The sequence below is a fragment of the Schistocerca nitens genome, chromosome 7 (assembly GCF_023898315.1).
Source record: "Schistocerca nitens isolate TAMUIC-IGC-003100 chromosome 7, iqSchNite1.1, whole genome shotgun sequence".
Taxonomy (NCBI): domain Eukaryota; kingdom Metazoa; phylum Arthropoda; class Insecta; order Orthoptera; family Acrididae; genus Schistocerca; species Schistocerca nitens.
The window spans coordinates 552,398,002-552,421,557 of record NC_064620.1 but is presented as its reverse complement, the minus strand read 5'-3'; the positions used below and the strand labels follow the sequence as shown (position 1 = coordinate 552,421,557).

General features: G+C 43.1%; 1 protein-coding gene across 5 annotated transcripts in view; it reads left to right on the top strand.

Moving 5' to 3' along the window:
• Positions 1-23,556, top strand: part of LOC126194911 (synaptotagmin 1) — a 1,052,777-nt gene that overhangs the window by 634,777 nt on the left and 394,444 nt on the right. The window contains exon 1 of one of the 5 annotated variants that reach the window (XM_049933275.1): positions 12,456-12,684. The exons of 2 other annotated variants lie outside the window; for them this stretch is intronic. The gene's annotated coding sequence lies outside the window, so the exon portion shown is untranslated. Of the gene's footprint in view, positions 1-12,455; positions 12,685-23,556 lie in introns of those variants that run through there. 2 more of the 5 variants (XM_049933274.1, XM_049933271.1) reach the window with 2 other exon arrangements.

Below are 23,556 nucleotides of genomic sequence, written 5' to 3'. Positions count from 1 at the left end.
AAGAACAGGTCCAACAACATTCCACACGTACCGAGCGCTGATTAGCGCCCTCTCCAGAAGTGCCAAAGGTGAACTAAAGTTGTAGCTTATCGCACCATAGCCCATAAGGAGTCTTGGACGAATGCACTCAACGAGACAGCGCCCCCCACGCCTCAGTCGTTCGCGCAAACGACCATCACCTCCGTGCAGACAGAATCTGCTTCCATCGCTGAGGACCACGGCGCACCATTCCATCTTCCAAGTGATCCTTGAGCCGTAGTAAAATTTGCTATTTTGAAGAGCGCGCTGCAGCACGTAGTGTGAAGCAGACGCCCTCCGTTACTGGCGGTGGCGCCGCTGTGGCGATCGCAGCTTTGGTGTCTCCCTCTGGTGGGAAGGGGAAAAGGTTGCCTGTTCACGTGCATTTAAGGGGCTCTATGAGCTCGCCAGTTGGTCAGTCTGGGTGATTCTGGAGTCAGTCTGGGGTCAGTCTCTCATCCCCAGCTTGCTAGTCTGTCTCTCGTCCGAATTTGTCGGGCAGTTAGTGTCTGTCTGTCGTCCGGAGTGCTAGTATGTCTTTCGTTCGGATCAGTCTTTAAAGCTGGATAAATGAGTCTTTGCACTCCGCCAGTAAGAGAACTCAGCGAGTGATCGCCCGGTTGGGGCTTAGTTTCTGCATCTGAGTCTGCGCGTTAGGCCGCCAGTCTGCTCGAGTTTTCTCAGGCAATGGTCACTGGCGGTTGGATTGATCGGTTCGTCGGTCGCGCACTGAGACACAAGATGACTTGTCCGCCTTGAGCTTCGGCGCATGTGAGGTCGCCACGTGAGTCCAGTGGGCCGCGGCGTATAGCGAGGGGTAGTGGCTTCGCGGTCGACACGAGAGCAACAGGAGTCAACTCGCGACATCAGTCTGGACGGTGCGAGCTGCGCCGCCGTGAGACGGGAGATCTGCGCCCCTTCCTGCGTCCGTTGAAGCGGCTGGCAGCGGACGGTTCGGGAGAGCGATTTGTGGTTGCTGCACGAGGTCTTCTCGAGAAATCGCAGTTTATTAGAAGTTAAGAGATTGGTGATATGTTGTGTCATTTACTCTTGTTTAATTCTACTTATTTTCTTGGTCAGTCTCTCGTCCCCAGCTTGCTCGTCTGTCTCTCGTCTGCATTTGTTAGGCAGTTAGTGTCTGTCTGTCGTTCGGAACTGCCTCTATCATGTTTGTCGGATTTGGTGTGTTAACGAATTTATTGTTTGTAGTGTAACGGCCTAATGCCTGAAATATGTTTTGATCTTGGCTGTCATCGTGAGAGACGGTATCTGTGTACTGTAGAGCATCGTAACTTGTTTGGCCAACCTTTTAGAATTTTATATATGATTACATTTCATGGATTTTTATTTAAATGATCATTTAAGTATATAAAGTTGCCACCCTTTCACCGTAACACTTTCTTAGAAGTTAAAATCAAGTTGCACCTTCGGTGGCAAAAATTAATATTTTAATTGTTAATGTTTTCTACCATTTCCATCCCTTCTATGGTGGTGCATAGTTTGTGTGCTTGTGTAAATTATTAAAACTCTTAGTTTATGTTATCTGGTGTGTTGCAGATTATGCACCAGTGTAGTCTTTCAGAGGCTGTTGTGAGCGGTCGTAACTACGGCCGTGTCAAAAGGAAGCGGCAAGGTTCTCTGCCCGAAAGCTCATACCGTCAAAACTTGTTTCTTTCTGCCTCTGAGTAAATTGTAGCTTCATATTTAGAGGGTGCTTTCTGATTATAATTTTAAATCTGTTTCTTTTTTTAAAAAAAATTGCTTTTAGTAGTAAAATTCCCATTTGTTAAAAGCCATTTGATTATGATTTCATCAGTTACTCCGTGGCAACTACTTCCACGCTTACATAGAGTGAATGAATATGTTAATGTTCTCGGTGAATCGCTAGTAAATAAAATAAGTTCTTAAGAATATTCCTTGAAAATAAATCCCCGGTTCAATCCTCTGATGGCGCAAGTCTAGCCCTTCACGTCGATGCTGTGGCATGAGTGGAGGACGGGCTAGAGGGGTGTGTGTGTGTGTGTGTGCCCGCAGTCCCATTGCTAATAATCGGTTCGCAACAGTCCGTGTCGACTCCTCTAGGCTCACAAGCCCTCTTATCTGTGCTGTGCTAGCTGTACGGTCTGTCACTGCTGCCCTTACAGTACGACGACCTAGGCGGACGTCAAAGCAACGTAGACGTCCAGATCCTCGTCTACGGGTGTGAGAATATTCACGTGACCGCTGATAGCAGCATCGTTGCACAACTGATCAGCACATCCGCCATGTGCGGCAGTTCTCCGAAAGGACAACCCCGCCCCTCGGAAAGCCACAATTTGACCCTTTTCAAACTCGCTAGGTTGGCTATAGGAAACACAAGAGCCTCTCCGTGGCATGGCTGCCTGATTGCATCACACGTCTGCAGTACACGGGGCTGATCCGTGTACGGCTCGTGTTCATGCCGTTTATTGTTTGTCATCTTCTATTACGGTAATGCCGCCTCGTTTTCTTATTCCATTTACTGGTGTCACCAACTTCCTGCCTTAATTACTGCCTGTGAGCGGCAGCAGCAGCAGCGCGTATCGATAAGTGCACTATCGTACCATCTCTGGAGCGACCGATAGTATTTCCGGGTCGTCGTGTGTCTGGCAGTCAAGTGGAGACGGACCAGAAGTGCAGTCGGCATGCAGCAGCAGTGAAGTCGGGGACGGAGCGCCGGTGAGGCGCGGACAGCCAGTGCTCGCCGACCACTGACAGCACACATGAACTGTCCAACGGAGGGAGATTGGAGCGGGACGACCGTCGGTTGGCCGTTCGGTTGGTCGTCTCATCGGCCGACGTATATTTGGCCCTTTCACCGTTTCCGGGCCTGGGCAGTCGGTCGGTTGGTGTGGAGCAGCGAGGAAGTCTCCGTCGAGCGTACTCTGTCCGGGGCCGCTGGCGTTGTGCACGCGTGGTTGGAGTGTAAGGTGCTGCTTGCGAGTGCTACGAAGTTCGTCGCCCACCGATCTTGGACATCAAAGTTGAGTCCTGACTTAACCTACTATCGAGCTTCAACTGTTTACATTTCTTCGTTTGAACCTGGTTGTCTCTTTTGCGACGTTCCTGTGAGCAACAACGTGTGTGTATTTAAGTCGGCCAAGATTCCACCCATCTTCCTGTGGACTTGATTATTCTCTGTTATTGAAGTTGACCAGCGGTATCTTCTTCCTTGTGGCCGTTGACGTTCCGGTTACCTGACCTGGTCGTTGACGTAATTTCCGGCAGTCTATTTTCCTTGTCGTGTTGTTGCTGTCCAGCACGACGTGTAGTTCGACAGCTGAGGTGTTGGTCGTTGTCGGCACCAATATTCTGTGTGTCGTTGTATTGAAATCTTGTGGTCGTTTTGCTGGTTGCGTGGAGCAAAACTGATTTTGTTGATTGGTCGGTGGGCTGACTGTCGGTTGGGTTGCCTTCAGGCTGCCTGTCTCACCTAAATGGGCGTTAGTGTTACAATCCCAGGCCGACCCTTGGAAACTTCTGAGAGCCGTTCCTTGTGTGTTACATAGTCATTTCCCTCTTTGGGTTTTAGTTATCTGGTTGATGTGTGGCCTTCAGCCGAGTATCATTCTCTCTTAAATTAATGTTCTTGTCTTGCCCTTAAGGCATGAGATTGTTATTCTTGTATATGGGGCCTTCAGCCGAATTTTACACGAGATGTTTTAAGATAAGGCCTTCCGCCTTTTAAATTGAAACTCTTTTTCTAGGCCTTAAGCCGTTAAACATATTTTGTTGATATGTAACCTTCAGCCGAGTATTAATATCTATTAAATTAATGTTTTTGTCATGCCCTTAAGGCATGAGATTGTTATTCTTTGTAGGGGCCTTCAGCCGAATTTTATATGAAATGTTTTAAGATATGGCCTTCTGCCTTTTCAAATTGAAACTCTTCTTTCTAGGGCTTAAGCCGTTAAATTATTTGTTGATGTGCAACCTTCAACCGAGTTTTAATATCTCCTAAATTAATGTTTTTGTCATGCCCTTAAGGCATAAGATTGTTATGCGTTTGTATGGGGCCATCAGCCGAATTTGGCATGAAATGTTTTAAGATAAGGCCCTCTGCCTTTTGATTGAAACTCTTCTTATTGCTTAATATGCGACCTCCAGCCAAGTTCCATTAAAATTAAATTGCTAAGTCCTTCAGCCTGTCTGGATTGAAGATTTAGAAAATATTCTTGGGTGAAACCTCTAGAATAACCTTGTATTTCAATTTCTCGCTTAGGCCTTGTGTCTTGGATTAAAGCGTGGCCTTCAGCCGATCTAAGGTTAATCAAAGGAGGTCGATTACGGTTCTGAGTTTTTGTCATCCTGGTTGTAATATTGTGTGTTGATGAATAAAGTTTGTATATTGAGTGCAACTGACAGAAACATATTTTGGATCCTTTCCACAACCTAAGACGCTCTGTCCTGCTAGCTCAGGCATTTCAGAGACCTTTTGCTGGAAGCATTCCGTATTAAAGGATAGACACAGGTGGTGCTCTGGTAGCTATGCCACTACACTGTCCCTAACGTCCCCCATGTGGCATATGTCGTCGTTGGATCAAAATCGACGTAATCCTTCTAGGTGTACTAATTTCTTTTCCGGCAGCGTAATTTTGCAAAACGACGTTCATTATTTCTGTCTTTTCTGTGTCATCATTCGTTTCAGTGCCATTAGGATCACAGTGTCCGGACAGATGGCTGTGAGCCTCTTACTGTTTTAACAAAAGACTAAAACTTCTTAGGATTACTGGCTTATGGTAACGCAGTGGCCCTCTTTTGTTTTTTTACCAACATATTTCAGCCTCCGATAACACTAAGAGTTATCTTCACCCGAGGCGGGAACACACACATTGATGGGAATGCAAGGTCTTACACGCTGAACACCTTGACGTAACGCTATCTCACTAATACTCCAGTATTTCCATGCCTGTTGGATATGTTGATTTAAATTTCACGCTTGTGCGAGCTTGTTTTCAGTACATAAAAAGCCATTCCTAGAGATGAAGAATGGTGTAACTACACTCATGCTCATAAATTGATAATGCTGAAACAAAGTGAAATAACGCTCGGGGTATGACCATGCGGTGCATTTGACCTGCGGTCGTCGCACGGTGGCGCTGGCAGCAGTCCACATACACAGAGGTGTGTTGGTGCATATCAGAGTACGGTGCAGCGAGTAAGTGTGCAGACATTTTCAGACGTCCTAATGGTGACTGCGGGTTCAAAATGGCTCAAAGAACACGGATTTATGACGTTATGAGGGGTAGAATACTAGGGCGATTGGAGGCTGGTTACACACAGCAGGTCATAGCACGGGCCCTCCGTGTGCGACAAAGAGTGATCTCAAGATTATATCAACGATTCCAGTAGACACGAAACGTGTCCAGGCGCTACAGTACGGGACGTCCACAGTGTACAACACCACAAGAAGACCGATATCTCACCACCAGAGCCCGCAGACGGCCACGGAGTACTGCAGGTAGCCTTGCTCGGGACCTTACCGCAGCACTGGAACAGTTGTCTCCAGACACACAGTCTACAGACGACTTAACAGACATGGTTTATTCGCCCGGAGACCTGCAGGGTGCAGTCCACTGATCCCTGGTTACAGGAGAGCCCGTAAAACCTGGTGTCAAGAACACAGTACACGGTCATTGGAACAGTGGTCCCAGGTTACGTTCACGGACGAGTCTAGGTATAGTCTGAACAGTGATTCTCGCCGGGTTTTCATCTGGCGTGAACCAGGAACCAGATACCAACCCATTAATGTCCTTGAAACGGACCTGTATGGAGGTCATGGTGTGGTGTGGGATTATGATTGGTGCACGTACCCCCCTGCATGTCTTTGACAGAGGAACTGTAACAGGTCAGGTGTATAGGGACGTCATTTTGCACTAGTATGTCCGCCTTTTCAGGGGTGCAGTGGGTCCCACCTTCCTCCTGATGGATGATAACGCACGGCACCACCGAGCTGCCATCGTGGAGGAGTACCTTGAAAAAGAAGATATCAGGCGAATGGAGTGGCCTGCCTGTTCTCCAGACCTAAACCCCATCGAGCACGTCTGGGATGCTCTCGGTCGACGTATCGCTGCACGTCTTCAAACCACTACGACACTTCAGGAGCTCCGACAGGCACTGGTGCAGGAATGGGAGGCTATACCCCAGCAGCTGCTCGACCACCTGATCCAGAGTATGCCAACCCGTTGTGCGGCCTGCGTACGTGTGTATGGTAATCATATCCCACATTTAAGTCGGGGAACATGCGCATGAAACAGTGGCGTTTTGTAGCACATGCGTTTCGGGACGGTTTTCTCAACTTATCACCAATAGCGTGGAATTACAGATCTTTGTCGTGTGTGTTCCCTATGTGCCTATGCTATTAGCGCCAATTTTGCGTAGTGCCACGTTGTGTGGCACCACATTCTGCAATTATCTTTAATTTATGAGCGTGTCAGCGGAGCTTATCCAACGTAAATGGTTAATGGAAGTTGTCAGGTGCAGGTCGCAACACAGAATGCGCAGAGGACGTGCACGTGCAACTTATCGCCATCTTTCGGGCACTGATCCGCACAACAGGCCGTGTTGCAGTGACTGCGGAACGAGCGGTTGTGGGACACTCTGCGAAAAAGCGTGGAAAGAAGAGTAATCACAAGCCCTTTTAGAAAGACTGTACCATAAGAATATCGGCTGGATCTGACGAACAGTTTGTTAACAAGGGCCGGCCGGAGTGGGCGAGCGGTTCTAGTCGCTACAGTCTGGAACCGCGCGACCGGTACTTTCCTTGATAATTTCCTTCTTGAACTTCACAAATGCTATTTCTTCTTCTTTAAGTCATTTGAAATACATGGTTCAAAGTTGACGCAGTAGTCCAGCGATTTCATCAAACCTTTTGATGAATTTGCTGTGGTAGATTAGATTACTTTTCCAGTAGATTACTTTTCTAGTTCCTTGATGTAGTTTTTTTTATTGCTTATATACTATCTTCTGGTGATTTGATTCCCCTTACATGAGTGACAGGGCACTGGTATTTTAATAAGTTTTGAACAGTTCACATTACTTGCTGAGGCCATTTTTCTTCCAGTTGTGTGAGAAACACGCTCAAATTCTTCATGTTCTCAAGCATATTTATATCTGTCACAATTACATCGTCCAAGTGATTGGCAGGCTCGGTTATTTGTTCTATAACTAGCTAGTAGGACTATGCTGCAGGAGCATTTGCAGTGCCCAATTGTAGCCTCTACAAGTGGAGTACTGACGACCATCAGCTTCTAGGATTCTTTGTCCATTTATAACTGGAGAAATGCATTCGCCAAATTTATTATTGTAAAATGTTTTATTTCATTTCTGGCCTTTCATTCTTCAGGTCTTGGATACTGAGTTTTTTCTAGCTGTGAACTTCAAAGTCTCCACAGGTTCGTATTGATCCATTTGGATTTTCTGCAGCCACAATTGGTGTAGCCCACCGGCCCACCGACTGGTCATCACTGGCTCCCATATTCCTTCTTTGGTCAGCCTTTCAATTTAGCTGCATCATCTTAGTATAGTGATCACAACGGAACTCGTGATGAATGGCTAGTAATTCGACAGCCTCTTGAAACAGCAGTGGAACAAGACAAAAATGACCCTCAGAAAAATATTTCAGCGGCGAACCAGAAAATACACAGATTTTAGGAAAACAGACTAATATTTGGTCAACAAGGATTTAAAGAAACATGGTGCTTTTCAGCCCATCTTCAAATCAACTGGAGAGAAAGTGTATTTGAAGAGCCCCTGAAACTGTTTACGTTTTAATACAACTTCTGCAATCTATAGAAGTATCGTGATTGTCAGGTTTGTGTTCAGTTATTAAGCTGTTACGATATCATTCTGCTTACTTAATACCTTGTTTTCTGAGTTAATGAACGTGTGTATTATTACACCAGCCGTCTCAAGAATTACAGGTAATGTGGTTGATAACCAGAGCTCTGTATGATTTTGTGAACTGTGACTACGGTGGTTCAAATGTGGCAAAAAAAAGGGGGATGTGGCACATATGACATAGGCATCCACAGGCCATACATGTAGAAGTTGACTTGTTACTTTCCAAATATCTAAACTACTACAACATGGGCTCCAAAAGTATGTTGATAACATCAGATAAGGACATGTGAGGAATGATAAAGATACTGAAATGGTCCTACTACTTTCATCGTATGATGAGTCTCATTTTGGAGTCGCTTTTCAAATTTCCACCGAAATTATACACTCCTGATTCTAAAACCTTGTGTACAACAAAATATGTTAAGCTGTAAGTGACAAAATTCCCTAGCGGAATCAAAGAAGATGACTGCCATGTATGGGTACTAGCTAATTTAATGACGTGTTGTCTCCATAAAGCAATCACTTATTGGAACTACTATAGACTTGGTCATGACTGAAGAGTGGTCTGTATTGTTTTGGAATCTAGGACCTTGGCGCTTTTAAATGTGTTCCCTGGTCGGATATATAACTCAGGTGCAACATGGGGCGTGTCACACAACTCATACTGATTTGGATATTACAGATGTAGGTGAACACTTGTGATATGTTTTCCAAATATACACCTGAACTACTGCATCATGTCGCTGACAACAAGTGTGTACATATGAGAGACGATAAAAAACACAGTATTAGTCATGAGATGAATCCCATTTGGAAATTTCCTTTACTGTCTACAGTCTCGACTGTAGATCTGTGTTCATCACAGGAGATATGGAACTGTCACAAACGATAAGTGGTTTTGAATTTGAGTCATTAAATGAGTTATGTCTGGTGCATTGTAACTATCAATTTTAATGAGATGTTATCTGTGTATACCTATTAGACATCATAGCTTTTACAGACTCGCCAGTTGTTTATATAATTTTGAAATCTGGGAAGAAGGCACTTGTAAAAGGTTTCCCTCCATCCTAGATATTACCCAGCCTGCAAATGCGACGTATGATACACTTCATAGTGATTCACAGACTATACTGTGTCTGTAGACGACAGACACCAATTTGATCCTGCAGCCGCTACAAATCAAGACACAAAAGAGCTGAAGACCTTAACTGCCATTAAGCATTGATTTATACCAATGTGCAGTTGATTATTTGGGCTGGACCAGGTTTCGAACCACAGTCTCCCGCTGGCTAGGCAGATGCACTGACCACTACGCCATCCGGACACACTATGTCATACGTACACAGTGGTCTCCGAAACTGCACGGAGTAGCATAGCACGCCTCCCATCAGACCAAAATTCTCAACTTACACCACATACTAATGATGCAGTGCTACTGTTGATTAGCCTGATTACTCACGGCACGTCGTTTCAAGTGGCTCTGAGAACTATGGGACTTAACATCTATGGTCATGAGTCCCCTAGAACTTAGAACTACTTAAACCTAACTAACCTAAGGACGGCACACACAACACGGCACGTCGCTGATTCCTGTAAGAGTTAAAGCTTGTTGTGCTTCTGCCCTGAAGGGATCATTGGCCGCATATATAAACGACGCGTGTTTTTTAAGTAAGTACCGTTTTGAAATTAAAAAAATACGTGCTAATATATCTCAATAATTTTATTTTTACATGAAAACCTGTACCTTAATGTACTTTTCTACATAATTTCCGTTAATATTGAGGCACTTGTACTAGTTTTTGAATACCCTTCTCATAGAAGTCTGCCGCCTGACTTGTTAACCACTACGTCACGTGACACTGTTTTGACTTCGTCATCGTTTTGAAGACGCTGACCGCCCTAGTGTTTTTTCAAGTGCAGGAACAGATGGAAGTCACTGGGTGCAAGATTGGGGCTGTACGGAGTATGATGTAGAGTTTCCCATCGAAAAGATGTGATGAGATCTTTGGTCTGATTCGCCACATGCGAACGGGCATTGTCTTGCAGCAAAACGATGCCCTTGTTCAACTTGTCACGTCTTTTGTTCTGAATTGAACGGCGCAGATTGTGCAGTGTCTTACAGTAAGCTGCTGCATTGATTGTCTCATTAAGAGGCAGAAATTCCACAAGCAATACTCCTTTTCTGTCCCAAAAAACTGTGCACATGATTTTATGGGCAGAAATTGTTTGCTTAAACTTCACTTTTCTCGGTGAATCTGAATGCCGCCATTCTATGGATTGTTGCTTTGATTCTGGTATGACGTAGGCCACCCATGTTTCATCGCTCGTAACTATTTGGTTTAAGAAATCATCACCGTCATTGTGGTACTGCTCAATCAAATTCAATGCACTGTCAAACGTTTGGTTTTGTGCACATCCGTCAACATTTTCGGTACCCAACGTGCGCACAATTTTCGGTAATTCAAGTGCTCGGTCACATTGCCATACAAAACACTACGAGAAACATTAGGAAAGACATCCCGCAAGGAGGAAATCGTAATGCGTCTGTTTTCTCTCACCTTATTATCCACTTCCTGCACCGAACTTTCATTAACGACCGAAGGACGCCTACTCCGTTGTTCATCACGCACAGTTGTGCGGCTATCATTAAATGCACTCACCCACTTTCTTGCCATTCCATCATAATGTTTTGTCCGTAAACTGCACAGACATCACGATGGATATCGATCGCTTTTAGGCCTTTAGCACTAAGAAATCTTATAACAGCCCGTACTTCACAGTCGGCGGCACTCACGATTACCGGAGGCATCTTAAACACTCAGTACACAACGTAAAGGAAGAATCAGACTGTAATGGCGTCAGTGCGTAGATTAAGGTACAGGCTTTCATGTAAAAATAAAATTATTGAGATATCTTAGCACGTCTTTTTTTAATTTCGGAACGGTACTTACTTGATCCCTGCAGTGCAGATGATGCACAACTTGCTCGAACTCTTAAGGAAATCGACGATATGCCGCGAGTAATATGGATGATGGGCAGGGGCACTGTATCTTTAGTTTAGTGTGAGGCTTAAGTTTGGAAGCTGAGTCTGATGGGAGGCATGCTAGGGTACTCCAAGCAGTTGCAGTGACCACTGTGTACAGATGGCATAGTGCCGAGTGAGCAAGAGACTCAGGTTCGAATCCCGGCCGGACACAAATTTTCACCTTGCCCTGTTGATATAAATAAATATATTTAATTCCCTTATGTATCTAAACTGTAAACGTTCACTTTCAATTTACTTTTCGTATTTTCGTCCAAAGTAAAACATTATAGACTGAAACCATATGATAAAAGCAGACAGGGAACTTTGAGAGACAGTAAGAACGTTCGAGTGGAGTCCAACTTGTGTCACAAAATGGTTCAAATGGCTCTGAGCACTATGGGACTTAACTTCTGAGGTCATCAGTCCCCTAGGACTTAGAACGACTTAAACCTAACTAACCTAAGGACATCACACACATCCATGCCCGAGGCAGGATTCGAACCTGCGACCGTAGCGGTCGCGCGGTTCCAGACTGAAGCGCCTAGAACCGCTCGGGCACCACGGCCGGCTTGTGTCACGAGTCGAGTCAGATTTGGTGCACGGCTACTTAAGAGTTTAGTAATGTTTGAACAGTGTCCTATAGGGCATTATACCGACTCTTTCTGAGCCTGAAAGCGCGATTTCAATTAGCGTTTCGACCGTCTGCCCATCATTCTTCAGGCACCAGAACCGCTAGTTCTGGAGACGTCCGCCGGTCGTTGTGGCCGAGCGGTTCTAGGCGGTTCAGTCCGGAACCGCGCTGGTGCTACGGTCGCAGGTTCGAATCCTGCCTCGGGCATGGATGTGTGTGATGTCCTTAGGTTAGTTAGATTTAAGTAGTTCTAAGTCTAGGGGACTGATGACCTCAGATGTTAAGTCCGACAATGCTCAGAGCCATTTTTCTGGAGACGCCTGTGGAGGAGTGGTCGCAGAAGCATCTTTACTTTGAACTGCTTAGTGACGTTCAGGAAAGCGACGTTGGTTATCACATGACAGCACAGGTAGGACAGTGTGTATGGAAAACTGTCCCAAGAAACCAGCAGTTTAGTCTACCTGAAGAGGATCACTCCAAAGACGGTCGAAACGTGGGTTTTAATAGTGATTTTGGTTTCAAAATGACGTGATTTGATGTCCAAAAGGATTTTTCTCGACCATCGAAGTCTCTGCACGTACTTTCACGATATGTTATCTGCAATTATCGTTTTTCGTAACTACCGTAGACCAGGCACCAACTGATGAGTGGTCTGGGAGCTCAAGAACGTCTCCCCTGGTGGCAGAGGTGACCCAGACCCCAAACGGGACGTGCGCCCAGTGCCCTGACCCCTCCAGCCGGCTGCAGTGGGCGGCTGGGGAGCAACTAGGCCGCCGCCGTAGCTACAGCTACGCCGGCGCCCTCCCTCCCCCCCCTCCCCGTCCAGCGTCGCGGCGGCGGGCGTCGTATCGATCGGCTCTGCCAGTGCGCACGGCGCGGCACGCACAGCTGGCGCCATCTTGCCCTGCCCGATCGCAGCGCGGGGCAGCGGGGGCGACGCAGCCGGGCAGTGATGCGATAGCTGGCCTCTGGCTGCCACCTGCTCCTCTGTACTCCACTGTACTCGGCTGCCGGACCGCTCCCCCCTGAGGCTCTCTCCCGCGACGGCGACGGCGGCGGCGGACGCGGCGCCTGCGAACACGACGACGGCGGCGGAGGCGGCGGGGCGGACGGAACACCCTCAGGCCTGAGCCCGCGGTCACTTCTCCAGGTGGGTCCCACGTCCTCCGCTTGCGTTCCGCCACCCCGCCCATTGGCGCTCACGTCTATCGAAATCCCGCTCAGCTTATTCCGCGTGAATTCGTACCACTCCTCTTCTTCGAAGTGTCCGCCATGTTTCTTGGCGAAACCGGACAAGTAAGTTTCTGCTGCACTGCCAGTGTCGTCACATATCAAGTAAAGACTCTCGAACTACTACCGCCGACGTCGCCTACTTCACTTGCCCGTAACTCTGAGAATAACTCAGCAAAACTCTTGATTAGCGCGTGCACACAAGAAACTCATTTACCAGACAATATAAAATAAATATCGCCCACTAAATCTCATATTAATGCGCATGTTACAAAGAATGTAGAGCATGGCGCCTGTATCCAGAAATTTCCAATACTCTAACGCACTAACGGAGCTATATAAAACCCCTAATCATTTTACAGGCGTATCTTGCGGAAATACAAAAGAGGATCTAGACATTACTTACCTGCGAAACGAAAATTATTTAACATCGTATTACAGCACAATCCCCTTCGCAGTAATACGGTATCGGACACTCACTCCCTAGCTTCATCTATGCACCAACATTTCTGACGTGTTAAAAATGTAATAAATACAAACATAGATTCTAAGATGGCTAATTACCACGTAAGTTACTATCTCCGTCGGGACTGGAAGAAATCGATGTATATTACGAAAGTCATCTCAGTATCCCTCCACATTTGACGTAAAGCACAATGTCGCCCACGTCACCTGCTTTGCTCGCTCGTGCGTCTCAGAATAAAACAACTCAAAAAAACTCTTCATGTGCATAGACGAATCTTACTTATAAGAATTTCAACTACGACACGGAAGCGGTGATCGCAGATAATGAAGAGTATGGTGGCTGTACCCAGAAATTTCTGAAACTACTCCACTAAGGGAAATATGATGGGCTTTTTTCAATAGTTGTACAAGTCCATTACCTGCACTTTTCTGTCTATAATGCTTGTGAAATTAATGAGCCAAACAAACAGAAAGAAAGGTTCATCTCTAGCAAGAATCCATTATGCTTGAATATTTCTGGTATCTCAACTGCAGAGTTTTCAGCGCTCATTTAACTTTAGGACTCTGTATCTCAATATGAAGAAAAATAGACTTGTACCACTATTGAAATAAGCCATTCATATATGAGTCACCTTAACACTTTATAGGCCTATCTTATAAAAGTATGCGACAGCACACTACCCGTTACTCCCTAGAGGAGAAATATACTTTTTATACCGTAATATTTGACATATTTCGTAACTTATACACTTCTAAGTTTCCACTACTCACTATCAATTTAAAAACTCAAATTCACTTTGATTACACATGTAATGCGTCAAAGAAATCTCCCAACTTGTTCAGAAACAACATGAATAAACATCTCAATTACGCGTTAAACGTAGTAGTTACGTATTGGTTTTGTACAACATTAACAGTGCAGTTTATAACAGCGCAACTTATCACAATTATTACTGACATGTTAAACGTGCAACGATTAGACACTTTGATCTGAAAATGGCTAATGAGCAATCTAAACTAGTAAGTACAAAAGATACTGTCTCTACAGAGAATGATAAATTTTGAAACATTTTAAGAACGTTTTTCCCATTTGATGTTAACCACAGTGTCGACAGTTTTGCGTTTATTTGAAGCGATGCATTTCCTATGATTCAATTTTTCATCACATGTCAGACTGAAACATCTCACCTATAAAAGGTATTATAAACCATGATGCAAGCACAGACGACACTAAAAGCAACATTCCAAAATAACATTTGTGTGAAATCATCAAAAATCAGTATGTAAATTTCTTAATTTTTGTTTGACAACGTACGTATAGCAAAAGTCACAACTAATGTTTTCTGCTTTAGTTGAAGGTGGAAGTAAATAGTAATTATAAGCTCTAACTATAGTTACAATACCTGCTTTAACGGTATGGCAATTACTTCAGTAATATACTGCAAGATACAGCCAATATCTGAGAGTGCGCCGTCAATCCGGAAAATCAGACTCATGACCTTTCTTCTGTTAATTGTGTGTTTCGCTGCCTCAGTAACCCCTGTGATTGGAATACACGACGTGCTGTAAATGAGAAATACAAATTGCAGCAAACCAGACGAGCTCGTCTTCTTGCGATACGCCGACTCGGCTACGTCCGGCAGCGCTTGCGTACGCTATTGATTTCTGATTCCTTTGCCGCTTACCGAAAGTCATTACTCCAAAGATGGTTAACTTCCTCCGCACTTAAATCGGTAACTCCTGTCATGTTTCTTTGATCCTTATGATCAAAGCGTACAGCGACTCTTTCTAACATGCGCCTACTTTGGCTATTATCTTTTAACTGGTAAAGACCTGTGTCCCACCTTATACTGCTGTAACTGCTATACAAACAATTCGTAAACTGTGAGATGTATTGACACAATCACCCACCACCATGTTCCTGTACCTAAAAATATCTTGGCAGCAGTCGCGGAAGTACAGGCATTTATGTAAAGGAATTTAAGAACACTCTTTAAGTTGAAATTAGAAGAAGGGTAATTTCTTGCGTCCCTCAGTTTGTAGCTTGCTAATAAAACTTGTTCCAATTACATGTTCCAAACTTCCACGGCAGGCCGGAGTGGCCGAGCGGTTCTAGGCGCTACAGTCTGGAACCGCGCGACCGCTACGGTCGCAGGTTCGAATCCTGCCTCGGGCATGGATGTGTGTGATGTCCTTAGGCTAGCTAGGTTTACGTCGTTCTAAGTTCTAGGGGACTAATGACCTCTGATGTTAAGTCCCATAGTGCTAAGAGCCATTTGAACCATCTTTGAACTTCCACAGTGCGTAATATACATCGACAACAAAATTCCTATGCTGGCACTGAGTGAGGCAGTAGAATTTGCTTCGACGCAAGGGATTCAAATGCATTACTACAGTCTTTAGCTGAAATAGCCCATTTCTATTTGCTTATTTAAACAATAGCATCCTGAAGATGAAAAACGTTATAATTTCTGACGACGTAGCATTAGTCCTTCTCCAAAGCAAGGGTGACTGCCATGGGGAGGAGCCGGGTTCGATTCCCGGTGTTACTAGAAATTTTTCCTTGTTTGGAAGACCGGAACGAGGCCCACTCTGCCTCGCGTGGCCAATGGAGGATCTGAATGGTAGCTGCTCCAGGTCACCACAGCTGACAACCACAGAGCGGTGTGCTGACACCACAGCTTTCCATATCGCATCCAATGACGCCATAAATAGGGTGACTCGGCGGTCGATACTGATGAACACGCTAGGTCTGTGGACGGAGTTTACCTTACGACACGGCATTGGATCACTACTATTTTAATACAAATCTAACAGTTCTCTGTTTTAGAGCACAAAGCTTATACTTCTTGCCTATTTTGATGCAAGGTCAATAAAACCCAAGTTGTTGAGCCCCATCAGAACATTAGTCCTCACTATCCATCCATCGATTCACTGAACCTTCTGCATGTCCACACGGCCAGTTTACTATCAATACAAACGCTCGGGCTTCTGGTCTCTAGAGTGACACAGCAGTATTGCGAGGGTAATCCGAAAAGTAAAGTCTCCTATTTTTTTATTAGTACATAGACCTGTTTATTTCTACAATGGTTTACATCAGTTTACAGCTTGAACATTTAGCTATTTTTCGACATAATCACCATTTCTGTCGCTACATTTTTGTAGGCGATGTGGCAGTTTTTGTATGCCCATGTCATACCAGCTCGCCGCCATGTTGTTCAGAAAGTTATGAACCTCTTCTTTCACCTCGTCGTCGGATTTGAATCACTTTCCGCCCAATTGTTCTTTTAGCCTAGGGAACAGGTGATAGTGACTGGGCGCCAAGTCAGGACTATAGAATGGGTGGTTGATGATGTTCCACTGAAACTGTTGCAGGAGAGCAACGGTTTGCCGAGCGATGTGTGTGCGAGCGTTGTCATGGAGAATGTGTACGCCCTTGCTCAACATTCCTCTTCTCCGCTTCTGAACTGCCCGTTTGAGTTTTGTCAGAGTGTCACAGTACCTGTCAGCGTTAATTGTGGTCCCATCGATTCAGCTCCGACGACGAGGTGAAAGAAGAGGTTGATAACTTTCTGAACAGCATGGCGGCGAGCTGGTATGCCATGAGCATACAAAAACTGCCACATCGCCTACAAAAATGCAGCGACAGAAATGGTGATTATATCGAAAAATAGCTAAATGTTCAAGCTGTAAACTGTTGTAAACCATTGTAGAAATAAACAGGTCTATGTCATTATAAAAAAAAATAGGAGACCTTACTTTTGGGATTACCCTCGTATAATCTTCCGTGCTGTGCATTCAACACAATGAATAATTTGTACCGGATGTATGTGACACAATATTTGGTCACCGAGCGACTTTTACAGAGCAATACACGCAATGTTCTTCCTCACCTAATGAATTTTCGCGTGGGCCGTACTGCTCTGGCTGTTGGACTGACAGGTTCATTTAATCTTTATATTCAGCGCCTCGCTCCGAAATGATGTACCAGCCACAATTACGTCCATTTTTAGGGGTACGTGCCTCAGTCGGTAAAAACGAAACCCTCATTGGATTACTTTGTTGTCCTTCTTTACGTCTGTCTGTTTACAGACCTTTTTCTCAGGAATGTGTAGAGGCATCAAGTTGAAATGTATGTGAAATATTGACGTGTACAGTCCGTTGGAGCTGTATGACTTTTAGGCTTCTAAGTGAATGCAATCAGAAGATACAGTCATTTATGTCACATACTTCGATACTCGAAACTTGACTCATCAAAACCAACAGATTAACCATCTATATACATAATTAACTCTCAAATCACCAGTCCTACTCGCATTATCCGGCTTTTTTATTACTTTCCTCCACCCTAATCTCAAATTCTCCCTGCTAGATGAGAAGATATTTTTTGTTCTGTTTTGCAAGTTTTTTCGGTGCCACATTAGTGAACATTTATTTAATAAAGACGCGGAGGTCCCTTTCTAAAGAAAGTAATTCGTTGTTCTTTTACCATTTCAATTATCTTCATTTTCGTCGTCCCAAAGCTAAAAAGTGCTTTGCAGTATTTGTGTTTACTTCACCTACTCAGTTAGTGTCTTTACGTATTGTCCCAATTATGAGATGCGATTTTTACATCGCTAAGTAAGGGGTCCTTCTGTCATAAAGTGAGCATCCTCTTTTCCCTGCCGCAGAATGGTCCATTTTGAGACATTTATTTTTCCTAAACTATCATACAAAAGTGCGCTGCAATCAATTGTAAATCTGTAGCATTTTTTCCAGTTAATCATAGAAAAATTTCTAAATAATAGGACTTATACGAGTCTATGCCATTAAATTCTCAAAGATATTGAGCGACGTAACTGCCCATTTATCAAGTTTATCTGTTATGAAGCCTTGTGTAAGTGGGCCCTCAGGGGTTCGCCATCTTGAAACTCTAGGTCGCCGTGATGGCTGGACGGATTAGCTAAAGGGCAGGAAAAATTGGGCAAGGACTAAGACCGGTGTTCTAGTTCATCCGCTGCTACCACAGCTACTGTAATAGAGCACGCGTTCGTAGCTTCGTTTGGAATGCCAGTTGTTTTGTGGCCGACAAATCATTTCACTATCTGCCATAAGGACCTTATCACTCATGCGCGTCACCCATTATCAAGCTTTCTGGTTAGCGCTTATGTACACGTCCAACGAATCAGTTGTATTCTTATGCAAGAGACAATTAGATTCCTTGTCTGGCACTCTGAACCCAAAAGTATCGTAAACAATATGGATATGGACAGTATCATCTAGACAAAAAGCTGATGTTGGAAACATATTATTTACTTTCTTATACGGGATGGATAAAATAAAAGTAGCCCGGAAAATATTTCATGCGCCTTAAGATGGCCAGTCCAAACTTACAGTATCCGCCCCAGATTGAGGAAACGGAGTTATTGTGTATGGAAGCTTATTGATTCTAACAAGTGTTAAAATCTCTAGCAAGTGGTATGTTCCACTTCGCCAGCCGTTTGTAAAAAGCCACGTATTTCAGTGTGGTAAGACTCATTTCCAGTGGCAGGTATTCACATCTGAAGATCGATGTTTTTAAATGTGTTTAACGCCATTACAATGACGTTTTAAGCTACTTATTTCGAATTCTTCGATTCTGAAATGTACTCTGTAGGTTGTTACACTCTCTTGTTCATAACAGTATTTAATGAAGAACATTATTATGAAACTAATGAACGCCTAATCTGGCATTGTTATGAAGAGAAAATGAAGGAAATTGGTACGGGGAAGAAACTAAAATGTAAGGAACTGTCTTGAGGAAGTCGCATAGCGTTATTGTAGGAACTGGAGCTGGACAAATGAAGAAAAGTGAATTGAATTGTCTCATGTTGAGAAGTTAGAAAGAGCGGTCTGTTTTACTTGGTAAAAAAATTTCTGTATCCAAGATCGCATAAATTGTTCTTTGTTTCTTACAGCGGATTTCGACAGATATAACTGTCATATTCTGATTCTGAAAATAAAAGTAATGTGTCCAATGTTAAATTTATTGGCCATTTTAAATGGAATCTAGTATTTTATGGTGTTAAATCATCATAAAGGAATTGTAGACTGGTGAGATGTAAAAGTTCATTGACTGTAGGACTCGTAGTTTCAGTGTAAGAATACGCCTCCCTTCCTCAATGAACGATGCTAGCACAGCCATTAGCGCTATAAGAAATATAGCCTTAGGATCTCTTCTTCGTTTCTTCGACTTTCCTTCGTAAAAAAATTTTCTATAGCCAAGATTGCATAAATTCTTCTCTATTTTTGACAACCTGTTTCGACGGATATAACTGTCATCTTCTGGTCTTCAGACGTTTTTTGTTACAAAACGTGTTCATTGCGATTAGAACCTCAATGCCATGTTGTCATAATGGTGGATAAAATGTAGCACATTATGTAAAGGTTTGTCAGAAATAAACATTTACAATTAAAAAGCACGTTGTGCATATGGTTATGTTCACATACGTGGCGCTCAAAGATGCTTTTTGAGTCTTAAAAATCACATTATACAGTAAAATGCACGTTTGCAATCTGTTGACGTTTGCGTGACATGTTCCATACACTGATGATCCACCTTGGATGAGGTATATGGTTTAAACTCATATGAAGTGGACCATCAATGTATGGAACATGTCACGCGAACGTAAACAGATGTGCATATCAGCATTTTACTGTATATTGTGATTTTTAAGACTTAAAAATCATCTGTGAGTCCTACGTATACGGACATGGCCATGTGTTCATGTGCTGTTTAATTACAAATATTTTATTTCTGACAAACTTCTGTATCATGTGCTACATTTTATCGACTATTATGACAACATGGCATGAGATTCTAACTTACAATGAAAACGTTGTGCAACAAAAAATGTTTGAAGATCAGAAGGCGACAGTTGTATCTGTCGAAGCCGGTTGTCAAAAACAGGGAAGAATTTATGTAGTCGTGACTATATAAAGCTTTTACTAAGAAAAGTGGAACTGTTAAACGAAGAAGAGATTCTGAGGCTATAATTTCTAACACCGCCAATGGCTGTGCTCATTCAGGCTCATTCAGGAAGAGAGGCGCATTCTTACACTGAAACTACGAGACCTGCCGTCAAAGACATCTTTCATCTCACCAGTTTACCATTCTTTTTTATGACAGCTTAACACTTTCAAATAGTAGATCTCAATTAACGTGGTCAATAAATTTAATATTGAAAACATTACTTGTATTTTCCAAACTTCTCAAATGTTTTGATGACTGTGCATTGGACTTACTTATATGCAGCAATTGTTTACTCTGTTGACAAGTTTGTCTTGAAAAAGTATAATAAATAATTATTATTTTTCAGTTTCTTGTATTTTCCAGTTATCTTCAGTATGGGGATGACACACTGAACTCAAGAAACTGAGTATCAATATAACATTGTTTGTGTAAATAAAGTCTAGCAAACCTGATTTTTCTCAACTTTATTCTCTCTTTGGATTGCTCCCTCTGTCATTGTTGTTGTTGAGGGGCTTCAGAATGGAAATTTTGATGCAATGTCTATGTTATTCTGTACTAGTCTTTTCATACCTGCATAACTATTGCAACCTACGTACGTTTGCAACCGCTTACTTTACTTGAACCATGATCTCCCTCTAATATCCCACCCAATGTTCCACTACCAAACAGACGATTTCTTGATGCCTAGGATGTGTCCAATCCACCGATGCCTCCTTTTAGTGAAGTCGTGCCATAAATTTATTTCTTCCACATATCGACTCAGTACCTCCTCATTAATCGTTCCACGTTTGTAACCTTCAGTATTCTTCTATAGCAACACATTTAAAATACTTTGCATCACTTCCTATGTGCGGAGATTCTCATCCACGTTTCACTTCCGCACAAGGCTATACGCTATACACTATAGAAGCATCTTCCGTAAAGACTTCCTAACATTTAAAGTTATAATCCACGTTAACAGCTTTTTCTTTTTCCCAAATGATTTTCTCTCTACTGCCAGTCTGCATTTTACATCCTTTCTGTTTCAGCCATTGTCATTTTGCTACCCAAATAACAAAACTCATAAACCATTTTTGGTGCTTCATTTCCTAATTTCATTCTACCAGCATCACCTGATTTAATTCGACAACATTCTATTCACCTCGTTTTACCTTTTTTGATGTTGTTGTAATCTCGTTAATAGATACTATCAATTCCATCCAGCTATTCTTCCACGTCCTTTTCCGTTTTTGACAGTATTATAATGCCGTCAGCAATTCTCGAAGGTTTTATTTCGTCTCTCTGAACTTTAATCTCCTTTACAAATATCTCCTTAGTTCCATATACTGTTTACACATTGCACTGATAAAATAACATTGGGAAGAGTCTACATCCCTTTTCCGCCACTTCATAATTGCTGTTTTCATTTCATGTCCTTCTACTCCTATAACAGCAATCTGGTTTCTGAACAAGTTGTAGCTAACTGTTCGCTCCCTATATTTTATCCCTGCTACCTTCAGAATTTCAAAGAGTTTATTCCAGTCAACATTTTCGAAAGCTTACCGTAATCCTATAAACGCTATAGGTTTTTCTTCAACCTGTTTTCTAGGTTAAGTGCCAAGGTCAGTGTTGCTTTGTGTATTCCTACATTTCTCCGGAACTCAAACTCTTCTTCCCAAAAGAGGTCGGCTTCTACCAGCTTTCCAATTCTTCGGCAAGTAATTTGTGTCAGTATTTGCACCCGTGGCTTAGTAAACTGATGATTCAGTAATATTCACACCTGACAACGTGCTTTCTCTGGAGAAGAAATTTTTACATTTTTCTTGATGTCTGAGAGTACTTCGCCTGCCTCATATATATTTTGCATACCAGGTGGAATAGTTTTGTCGCAGCTAGCTCCCCAAAGGATCTTGGCAATGCAGAGAGTATAGGCCTTAGATTAACCCCTTAATTACGACTAACAAAGTATAAACAGATGGACAGTCTCTTCTTTCCAGTTGATATTCAGCAACAAAATGTAAAGGAGATGGTGTAAGTTATTGGTACGTAACTGTTTTAGTCTGGAAATGTCTCCGTACACTGTGTCAAAATTCATAAAAATTGATTTATTCTGTGGTCGTGGAAGACAATTCAATGCGCAAGATTATAGTTTGAGATCTTAAACAAGATGCGCTCTAATATGGCACCAAAAATAGGACCTTGATGATGTAATAAGTCTTGTGCCATGTTCTCTTTCCTTAGTCTCGCATTTGTGTCAGATTACTTAAGAAATCAGAGTAAAAATTACAGGCATACATTGTACATACTACTAAAACAACTTTGTAACATGTCGTCGCTCCAATAATCAGATGTGCTTTCACTCGTAAACTCAGTTAAGAGAATGTTATCTTACTTCTATCGAGACTAGAGTGTATAAATTGGAGTGTAGAACGACAGGCTGTAATTCTGCTATGGTATTCCGGTTAATCGCAAAATTTTATCTTCAAATTTAGCGCGAAACCCTCTCCTACGCCGGTTCCATCGGTCAGGCTAAAGAAGCCGCCTCAGTCCATTTATCCGGCCGTAAATACAAATTCATTCGATGTAAGCTCGCTGTAAACACAGCAGAGGTCTACCATGAATACCCAACACTTTCTCAGTGATTCGACATACCAGCCAAATGTTTCTTGATATTTTATGTGCTTTGTTTAGAGCGCATAGTTAAAGCACAGAGTTCCATGTGTTATGTACAGCGGAGAAACAGCGGTCGTAATAACAATTATTTATCTATTTTTATTCCCGACCCTAACAATTTGTATTTGACATATGACCTGTCCCAAGGATCACTTTCAAGCATATAGAAAAGTACAGTTGTGATGTTAAGAGAAGGCTGAACTCGATCTCGGTTAAGGTATAAAATCAGTTCTGGCAGCGTCTACTTAACAATACAACTAATGACGAACTTTACTATATTGTATTTTCTATCATACTGATTCAGAGGCGGCAAAGTTAAACGGAACAAACAGTGTCTTGAAAAATGATTATACGACAAAGGTAAACAAAAGTGAAGCAAGAGAAATGGAGTCTAGCTGAATTACGTCAGGCGACGCAGAAGGAATCAGATAAGCATTGAGGCCTTACATTAATAGACGAGTTTTGTTGCTTGTGCAAAGTAGGCTGGCGGGGAGAGCTGCTTCAAATCAGTCTTCGGGCTCAATGCCCCAAAGACAATAACGCCTACAGCTACTCTCATTTTTTATATAGTACTCACGCACATGAAACTTCAGCTTAAGAAAACTGTAGCTTCCATAACAAGAATAGAATGAAAGAACAAGAATAGGAAGAGGAAACCTCAATACACACTGCTGCTGCCGCATA